At 54.5% G+C, this 10407-nt stretch overlaps 1 pseudogene; it reads right to left on the minus strand.

Moving 5' to 3' along the window:
- On the minus strand, positions 1 to 2167 carry LOC136542501 (L-type lectin-domain containing receptor kinase SIT2-like; annotated as a pseudogene).
- Between the last annotated feature and the right edge of the window lie 8240 nt (positions 2168 to 10407).

Below are 10407 nucleotides of genomic sequence, written 5' to 3' on the forward strand. Positions count from 1 at the left end.
TCAACTCACAATGAATGCTCCATATTAATTTGGAGTATTTTAGAAGCCTTCAGTAAAACACAATAAGATCAATTTCTTATTACAACGACAACAGGATCAACAGTTACACTCCCCAAGTACAAAAGCCTATCATCTTCCTTTAGAGAGATCAGAACTGGCACCCATGCTCATGGACGACGACACGCATGCCATCGTATCCTTGCTGCTATACATCCGCTCCATCACGGTGAAGCCGAAATACTCCGGTGACAAGTCCGGAAGGACCATGTCGCCGTCGAGGTACTGCATGACCTGCCGCATGGTTGGCCTTGCGTTGGGCAACGGATGCGAGCAAAGCAGACCGAGCTTTAGTACCAGAGAGACCTCATCAGGATTGAAACCGTCAGGGGTCATCGTGTCTGCCGCGTCAAGGATCAGTCCCCTGCGCCAACGCTCAGTCACCCAATCCACGAGCACCACCGTGTGATTGTTGTGCTCGTATTGCTCGATTGGCCTTCGTCCACAAGTGACCTCCAGAAGGAATGCCCCAAAAGCAAAGACATCAGTTGCCGGCGTTGCCTTGCCGGTGTGGCCTAATTCAGGGGCCAGGTACCCCATAGTGCCGACCACATGCGTCGTATGCGCATCAGTTCCGTGATCGTACAACCTCGCGAGGCCGAAATCTCCTAATCGTCCGTTCATCTCGCCGTCGAGGAGCACATTGCTTGCCTTGACATCTCGATGGATGACGACCTGCTCCCAATCCTCGTGCAGGTACAGCAGTCCAGACGCCACTCCTCTGATGATGTGAAATCTTTGAGGCCAATCCAGTGCACCCTTGCTTCGGTCGTAGAGGTACTTGTCAGTTGTCGAGGCTACCATTCGGCATGTAATCGTAGACCAAGAGAAGTTCACCTTTGCGCCGGCAGTAGCCGAGTAGCTGCACGAGGTTGCGGTGCCGCAGCCGCCCCATGCTCGCGACCTCAGCGATGAACTCCTTCATGCCCTGCTTCGACTCATGGGACACCTTCTTCACAGCGACCTCGGTGTTGGACTTGCGGAGGACGCCCTTGTACACGCTCCCAAACCCTCCGGCGCCGAGCAGCCGCTTGTCACTGAACCCTCCGGTGGCATGGTACAGGTCCTTGTACGAGAACCGGTGCGGCCCGAACGCGGTCTCCCAGTCCTCGCGGAGCTCGGCGTACTTGATCCGCCGCCGCACCAGGGCGTAGATCAGGACGCCCACGGCGAACACCAGCGTCGCTGTTACGATGGGAAGCACGATCTCCAGCACCTTCGACCGCGGCTTGGGCCCCGCCGGCGGCAAGGCTGGCAGCGCCGAGATGTTTAGCGCCGGGGCCGGCCCGTCGAACGCGAAGCTCCAACCGAGCACGAAGTGGCGCGAGAAGAGGATGCCCGTCGCCGAGGTAAACCCAACGTACGCCGCGTCCTGCACCACGCCAGAGAGGTCGACGGTGGTCTGCAGCAGTGGCTTCTTCGGCCTGGCCAAGCCCAGAGGGGCCATGGTCACCGTGACCTGAGTTGCCCCGCTGTCGTAGTCCACCCAGACTTGCATGGCCTTCCGGCTGACCAGGCTCAGGTTCCGGAACTGCCCGGTGCCGTCGTCGTAGTACCCGGCGTCCGCAGCGGCACGCGACACCAGGCTGTCGACGTCGACGCCGACGTGGTTGCTGTTGATGTCGAGGAATTCGGCGTTGAAGATCGTGTCCAGCTCCACGGCGAAGACGTGGGTGCTGCTGTTGCCGTTGTCGGTGCTGTTGAGCAAGCCCAAGAACTGCCCCGGCAGCGCGGTGGACAGAACCACCATGTCCGAGGAGACGACGAAGGCCAGGCCGTGGCTGCTCAGCTCGATGTACGGCCCGAAGATGGCGAACACGAAGGTGGTCGAGAAGGACCGCGCGGCGGTGGCGTTCTGGGCGCCCGGGTCCCGGAACGGCAGCGGAGACGGGTGGAACCCGTGGCCTATCATCTGGATGGTGCCGTTGGTCAGCATCAGGAGGCCGTCCGGCGTCACGGTGGACGCGCCGTCGAGGGTGGGGTTCGCGCCCTTGAAACCGTTGTAGACGAACTGCTCGTCATCGCTGCCGGCGGTGGCGTCGGCGCAGCGGCCAACAGGAACGAGGAGAAGGATCAGCAGAGTAACCAGGTGGAAGGTCTGAAACAGCATTGCTTCAACGCTACGGTCGATTTTCTAACGAGGCCTCGTTTAGATGCCATCCAAATTTTAAGTTTTTTCACTCTCTCTCCATCACATCAATTTTTAGCCGTTTGTATGGAGTATTAAATGTAGGTAAAAAAATAATTAATTACATAGTTTAGTTGGAAATCACAAGATGAATCTTTTGAGCCTAGTTGGTCCACGATTGGACAATATTTGCTAAATAAGACGAAAGTGGTACTATTCATCGGGTTCAAAAAATTTGCAAAGTGAACAAGGCCCAAGCCTCAGTTTTTGTCCGACAGCAGGAGTGTTTAACTAATCTGCTGCTCCGTGAACGCGCGGCAGGGTTAGCCGTCCAAACGCTTCCGGCTGCTGCACTGTAGCTATTGTAGAGGTAGATGTCGAAATGATCCCATGTTGTACTGTAGCTACAGCAGGGGCGGGTGCAAAAAACTAGACCTGCTATCACATCTAATCACTGTAGCAGCATGACAACTTGTCATGTCTGTGTACTAGGATTAGATAGGTAGAGTTGTATATATAGCTTCCCACTGCAACTTAGTAAAGAGAGCGAGTTCAGTTTTGTCATCTCCTATGTAGAGCTCCGGCCAACGCTGATGTTTGTGTTGTGTGTGTGCGCTCTATTCTCCCTCCCTTCTTCTACCTCTAGCCATAGTATGTGGTCACCAACGTTAGTGAGCGGTCGGCTCACCCGTGCCAGAGATCCAGTAGCCAACAAGTGGTATCAGAACCGTACAAGCGCTGTCGTCGGATTAACCACTGGCGATGACGGACGGCTTTGAGATGGACGATAGCAGCGGCGCTGCTGTGGCTGTCCAGCCACGACAGGAGTTCGTGATGCGCACGGTGTGAGAGGTCAGCGGCATCAGTTGGCCGACGCTGACTCGCACCAACTATGGCGAGTGGGCGGTGACCATGAAGGTCAAGCTCAGAGCCCGACAGCTCTGAAATACTATTGACAAGGGCACTGACAACGAATAAGACGACATGTCAGCATTGGAGATTATCCTCGTTGCTGTGCTAGCGGAGTACCGGGAGCCGTTGGGGGCGAAGAACTCTGCTGAGGAGGCGTGGAAGGCCATTGCAGCGATGCGCGTCGGTTTCGACTGCGCAAAGAAGGCGACGGCCTAGCTGCTGAAGCAGTGTAGGATCTCTGGTACGCCTAGAGGGGGTGAATAGGCCTATAAAAATTCAACTAAAACCAAAATCAAATTCTTCCGTGGCACTGTCGCACCGGCAAGAGTGATTAGTTCACAGTTTAAAATCTACCCAACGAAATTTAGATAGGATAAATTTCTTAGCTTCCTGTAGGTTGGTAGATCACAGACCGACAGCTGAAAGTGGTGGAAACACCATACACAAGTAGATTGGCCTTAATCCTAGAAATCACCTCAACAATAACAAGAACATAAGTGTAGCAACACAAGCACAAGATGATATAAGGATTTATTCCGTGGTTCAGTTCATCACCAAGGCTCGTCTAAGTACACATTGTTGAGGTATACCACTAAGGCTTAGGGATTTGCAACCCTACCTCGTTCTCAAGTCAAGAGAGTGAACTCTTGAGATGATGGATGATTTTACTTGCTGCAAAAGATGGTTACAACCCTCCCGAGGCTACCACACAAGTTAGCAAGCTCTACGGGCGACGCTCTAGCCGGCTAGGAGCCAAGCTCCAAGAGTAACAAACACAACCATCGGTTAAAACGTGAACTAAGTGCTTTTTAGAGTTTAGGAATCAATGGAGTTTCTCTCTAACCCTTGTCCCTCAAGGATTGATGGAGAAATCAATAGATTTACTTAGGGGCTTTAGGTCAACAATGGAGTGAGAGAGAGAGAGCTCCTGCTCTATTTTGGACGTGCTGAAGTAAGAAGAAGAGAGCAGGTTGGTTCTTTTTGTTACCGTTGGGGAGGAAGGGAAAAGGTATATATACCCCCAGCTCCCAATGGTCACTTTAAATCACAGATAGCCATTGACGAGGAAAGTGAAAGGTATATATACGCTCAGCCATCAACGGACACCGCACCCAAGTGGTTGGGCGAGACAAGGCCACGACCAAAGGGTCGAGCGAGTCAGAACCCGCGACCTTAGAGTCGGGTGAGCCAGAGCCCGCGACCTTGGGGTCGGGTGAGACGGGGTCGTGACCAAAGGGTTAGGCGAACCGGAGCCTGTGCCCAAGGGGTCGGGAGAGTCAGAGCTCGCACCCAAGGGGGTCAGGCGAGTCGGAGCATGCACCACGCAAGACAGCAAGGGTAAAAGTGAAGTATAGACTGTCTTGGCTGTGAATCTAAGAAATCTTGTGGTTGTTTGAGCACTTGGTAGCACATATTAGCTTAAGCATTGTGTCCCTCATTATATTATGACTTTTCCTATACTCAAATTCAAGATATAAAAGAATCTTAAACCTCTTTTGAGTTTAAAGCCATTTATTTGTAATTGGGGGCTCCTCCTTTTCATGTAGCATTCTTAAAAATAAATTCCCTGCTTGTCATCAATAAATCTCATTAGTTCTCTAATTGCGTGGTCATTATCATCAAAACCTCCAATTAGGGCTTGATTGCACTTTCAAGCAGGAGTACGTCAACCTCAAGTTCAAGGATGGTGAGTCAGTGGAGGACTTCTCCCTTCGCCTACAAACGCTCATCAGCAAGCTAAGAAGCCACGGTGTCACCATCGATAAAAAAGAGGCGGTCTCCAAGTATCTCCACTCCATGCCGATAAAGTACATCCAGATCGCTCTCTCCATAGAGACGATGCTGGACTTGTCCACCCTCACCATTGAGGATGTGACAGGTCGTCTGCAGGTGGTGGACGAGCGCATGGAGCAGGCCACAACAACGACGAACAGCGGCAAGCCGCTGCTGACAGAGGAGGAGTGGGCTGCCCGAAGGAACTTCGGGGAAGCCTCCTCTAGCCGTGGTGGCGATGGCAAGCACTGCGGCAAGGCTTCTTTGAAGAAGAAGAAGGTCGACCCCAATGCCTGTTAGCGCTGCGGGAAGACATGCCATTGGGCAAAGGAGTGCTCAAATCGTAAGCAGGAGAAGAAGGATGAGGCTCATATAGCGCAGGCTGATGATGATGATGAGGCCACTCTCCTGATGACGACGTTCTGTACACTGCACGACGTTAAGGCCAAGAAGAAGGGAGAGGTGATGACGGTGGAAGGGCCTGGGAAAGCTCTGAAGGCTGTCAACCTTAATGAACCGCGCGCCCAAGTTCACCTCGGACGTGTGGACGGTGAGCAGGAGTAGCGGTGGTACCTGGGCTCCGGCGCCAGCAACCACATGACGGGCTCCAAGGAAGCCTTCTCCGAGCTCGACAGCGACGTGACCGGCACGGTAAAGTTTGGTGATGGCTCAAGGGTGGCGATCCAAGGACGTGGCACCATCATCTTCAGGTGCTAGAACAGTGAGCACCGCACACTGATGGATGTGTACTACATCCCACAGCTACGTTCAAGCATCATCAGCATCGGGCAGCTGGACAAGTGCAGATGCGAGGTACTGATCGAGAGCGGGATCATGAAGATTCAGGATCGGGAGTGGCATCTTCTCGCGAAGGTAAAACACTCACGTAATCGATTGTACCTGCTCGACTTGAAGGTGGAGCAGCCGGTGTGCCTAGCAACACGGCACACCGAGGAGCCATGGCTGTGGCATGCCTGGTTCGGCCATCTTAGCTTCGACGCGCTCGGTCGGCTGGAGAAAATGGTCCAAGGGCTATCCCACATCAAGCATAGAGGTGAGCTGTGTGACAGCTGCCTGGCCAGGAAGCAGAGAAGGCTGCCATTCCCAAAGGCGGCGTTGACAGAATATCATCGGCAGTCCTCCGAGGGGTATCTCATAAAGGTAGATTGATCGGCAGTGGTGCGTATAATCAAGAACAAGAAGATAACAGAGACACAAGAGTTAGACAGGTTTGGGCCGTCTGCACGATGTAATAGCCTGCTCCTATGGTCTGTTGGTTTGTATTGGCTATTGTATGAAATTGCGTGTGTTTTGAGGGGTCCCCTACCCGCCTTATATAGCCGGGGGTAGGGTTATAAGTTGGTTAGATCTAGGAGATAACCGATAAAAATAACAGATTACAGGGATCACGGATCGTAACATATCCTAACAGATTACGCCGTATCTTTAGGATATCTTCCTGGTGTCTTGCGGGGCGTGCCGAACAGCACCGTGCTCCGCAAGGCTTCATCTTGTGGGCTGGATCACCCCTGGTGGTGCAGCCCATGTAGTCTATCGTGGGTATCCGAGGTCGTACCCCCCATAGGCGGCCAAGTAGCACACGACAAACACTCTCGAGCTCATCCACGGCGATCTCTGTAGGCCAATCACGTCAGCCACAAACAGTGGTCGGTGGTACTTCCTCCTGCTCGTGGATGATTGCAGTCACTACATGTGGCTGCACTCCTAACAAGCAAGGACGAGGCGGTGGAGGTGATCAAGAAGTTCAAGGCGCGCGTGGAGGCGGAGAGCGGCAAGAAGCTACGCGTGCTGTAGACTGATCGCAGCGGCGAAATTACTTTGGTGGAGTTCGATGTGTACTGCACAGATCAGGGTGTGTTACGACACCACACCACGCTGTACTTGCCAAAGCAGAATGGCGTGGTGGAGCGGTGGAACTAGACGGTGGTCGGCATGGCTCGATCCATGATAAAGGCCAAGAGCATGCCGACAAGGTTCTGGGGTAAGGCGGTGACCACAGCGGTGTTCATCCTCAACCACGCGCACATCAAGGCCCTGAAGGACAAGATGCCATTCAAAGCTTGGTATAGGTGCAAGTCGAGCATGTCCTTTCTTTGGACATTCGGCTGCATTAGCCACGTCAGGAAGACGAAGTCGGTCCTCACAAATCTGGAGGACAGGAGCACACCGATGGTGCTCCTAGGCTACGCGGAAGGTACCAAGGCGTACCGTCTCTATGATCCACATGGAGGCAAGGTGATTGTCTCACGCGACATCATCTTCGATGAGAAGGCAGCCTGGGACTGGGATAGTCTGAGCACGGTGGAAGCTAGCGGCTTCACCAGCACCTTCATCGTCGAGCACTTGGTCATCCACGGTGGTGGAGACGCTGGAGAAGAGGTGTCGACCACTCTAGCAACAGAGCCGAGCACTCTTAGGGAGGTGCCGAACACTCCGGGTGGGGTGCCGAGCACTCCAGGAGTGGTGCCAAGCGGTCCTGCAGTGGTGCCGACCACTCCAGGATGGGTGCCGAATGCTCTCATAGCGGAGCCAAGAGGTCTTGCAGTGGTGCCGACCACTCCAAGACTGGTGCCGAGCACTCAATCTGGGCACAAAAAACCAAAAACCAAGAACCGAACCGAACTAACCAGAACCAAAACCGAACTAACCGGAACCGAAATTTTTGGTTCCAAGTTCGGTTCCAGATTCCCAGGAACCAAAATTATTACGGTTAATTCGGTTCCAGGACTTGGTTAACCGAAATGACCTGAAATAACTGAATTGAAGCTGAGCTCTGCCTCTGCGCTCGTTGATGGCCGTGGCCCATAGAATACAGCCCAACCCAAGGTAAACCCTAAGTCCTCAGCGGTCACTCACTCACTCTCCTCAAGTCCTCAGTCACTCTCTAGTCCCCACTCCCAATCCCGCCGCCGTCGCTCCCCACTCCCCTCCTCGGCTCCTCCCTACCCCGCGACATGCGGCCCCTCCCCTCGACCTCCGGTCCATTGCTTCCTTCTCCCCCTAGTGACCGGCTCATGGCCCCTGCTTCCCCACCCCGCGCCGCAGCAAGCAGGGCGAGGCGAACTGTGGGGCGGCGCTCCTGCTCCATGGCCCGACCCGCAACGCTCCTCCTCCTTCCCTACCCCAATAGCCAGTGCAACGGGCCGACCCTGCCTCCTTCCCTACCCCGGCGACTGATGCAGCAGCGCGTGCCCGCTGGCCATTGCTTCCTTCTCTCTCCGGCGATCGGCGCATGGCCCCTGCTTCCTGACCCCACACCGCAGCTAGTAGGGTGAGGCAAACTGCTCCTTGGCCCGACCCGTGACACTCCTCCTTGTAACACACCTGGTGTTACGAGCTCGTTTAGCACCGCGATTTAGACCGAAGTAAAATTTTTGAAGCGGGCTTCTCTGATTTTTTATTTAAACGTACTCCTACATGTAACAGTGACACTAAGAGCAGTGGTAACCTGTCCCTGTCGGTCGTCTCTACAAGACTATACAAGTTGACCGACTGCTCATCTGTTGCTTGCGAAGTTGGTGGTCTCATTCGAATTTTTTTATTGGAGCACGTGGTTCTTGGCCTGCCTGCCTCCGCAGAATTTCTTGTGCTAGAATTGTCTCGGAGATTGTGCCGACAAGTGAAGTAACTCTCTGACGTGCTATACAATAACCATTGCGTTGTCTTATTTCTCTGCTGGCCGTGTCGTGACTCACGACGCATTGCGCGAACGCCACGCCACCGGCCTTGCCTCGTCCTTTCTTGTCTCCGTTTGTCCTCGGGCGTGCGTTGTACGTTTCCTCCTCCCTTTCTTTTTCTGCTGCTGAGGAGACGTCTTAGTTTCTAGTACGCCGTAGCCACCCTCCCCTCCCCGCTCTAGTCCATAGCATCACGTAGCTGTACTGCAACTCGCCATGGCCGCGCCACTTGTTCCGCATGCCGCCGAACCGAGCTGCAGCTACCGAAGCGTCCGCGCCCACTGTTGCATTGTCTCCACCACGCGCGCTGCCCCATCCGAGCCAGCCGCCTAGTGCATGGAGCCACCCTGCCAGCATCGTAGCTCCACGTCGCGCCTGGAATGCTGCACCATGCGTGAGTGCACGTGACCCAGCCGCGTCGCAACCGCAGTCACCAGCGCTCCTCGGCGCCAGCGCGTGTGTCTCCACCCCACCGTTCCCTTGCTTGGTTGTGCACCCTGGTTCAGCCACCCGCGCTTGGCCATACTGAAGTGCCGCCATGGCTAGCCAAGCATCGCAGAGCGACTCTGCCTCAGCCGCGCCTCTCTCCTTAGGCGCGCGCGAGCATGCCGCACCATCGCGCCTCGCCTCCTTTCCTCGCTCGGTACCGTAGCTGCTCCCCAATGCTGCCTGCTACGCTGCCTCTCCCACAGCGCCACCCCCTTCCCTACTCCTGCACCGCATCTCCGCTCCTCCGCGGGTGGCACTGGCGCTCCCCTTTCTCCTCCCCACATCGTGCGCTAGGTCGCAGCACCATGCCGCTCCATCTCTTCACCGTGACCTTCGCTGCCCGCTGCCCAGGAATGCCATCGCGCCAAGTCATGACCCGCACGGCGCCGCCACCACCAAGCACACAGCCTGCACCTCAACGGTTGTCATCGGTGAGCGCAATCTTGACGCCTCCCCGCGCACACTCTGCTCGCGTGTGTCTAGGTCCGCCGCTGCTCCGCGGTCGGTCCTCAACCACCGCCGTGCCCTCCTCGGCCGGAAGTCGGCCACCGACCGGAGTCCTCCTGTCCATGCTGTGCTTGGGTGGAGGACGGGATGGACCGTGTGGTAAGAACAAAACTATTCCAGGGTCCCCGATGTAATTTTTGTGACTTGGATGAATAGTGTTGATGTCGTGCGTGGTAGTTTTGGGATAACTCGAGGGCCACGTCGCATATATGCCGTCACCGGACCGCGTGGGCCGGTTCGCTAGGCAGCGGCCTACTGCTGACCGTCCGCCTAGGCCGCCAGTCCGGCTGCTGGGCTGCCTGCCCCGCTGGGCTGGTCGGCTGCTCACCCGCGCGCGCCCATGGGCCGTCTCCGCCTGGGCCACCGCTCGTCTATCTGCCTAGGCCGGTCTGGTGTCTTCTGGGCCGTGCGCCCGTGTGTGGCTTGCTGGGCCGCTCGCGCGTCGCGCCCTGATGGGCCAGTTAGTGGCTGCCGGCCGTACCAGTGTTGAAATATTTTTCAAAAATCGGTTTCTAAGTTTAACTTGTAAAATCGATATAAAATGGTATAGGAGTCCAAAAATTATGAAACCAGTTTTGTTAGTCTTCTAAAATCATGCTCTATCTGTTAGTATATTTTGTTCACAAAGTTTGGCAATATTTTTGGGAGCTATAGAATTATTTTAAAATGCTTAATATTGTTAAAAGGTGAACTTGTAGGAATTTTCGGGATAAATCGGTAATAGTGTTGACTCTAAAAATTTGATAGTAAACTACTAATATTATTATCTACTCACTGTAATTTTTGTAGCTCAATAATAATTAGTTTGCTAGGTAGATAACGATGCTCTATTTTGAATAATGA

This window comes from Miscanthus floridulus, chromosome 3 (assembly GCF_019320115.1).
Source record: "Miscanthus floridulus cultivar M001 chromosome 3, ASM1932011v1, whole genome shotgun sequence".
NCBI lineage: Eukaryota > Viridiplantae > Streptophyta > Magnoliopsida > Poales > Poaceae > Miscanthus > Miscanthus floridulus.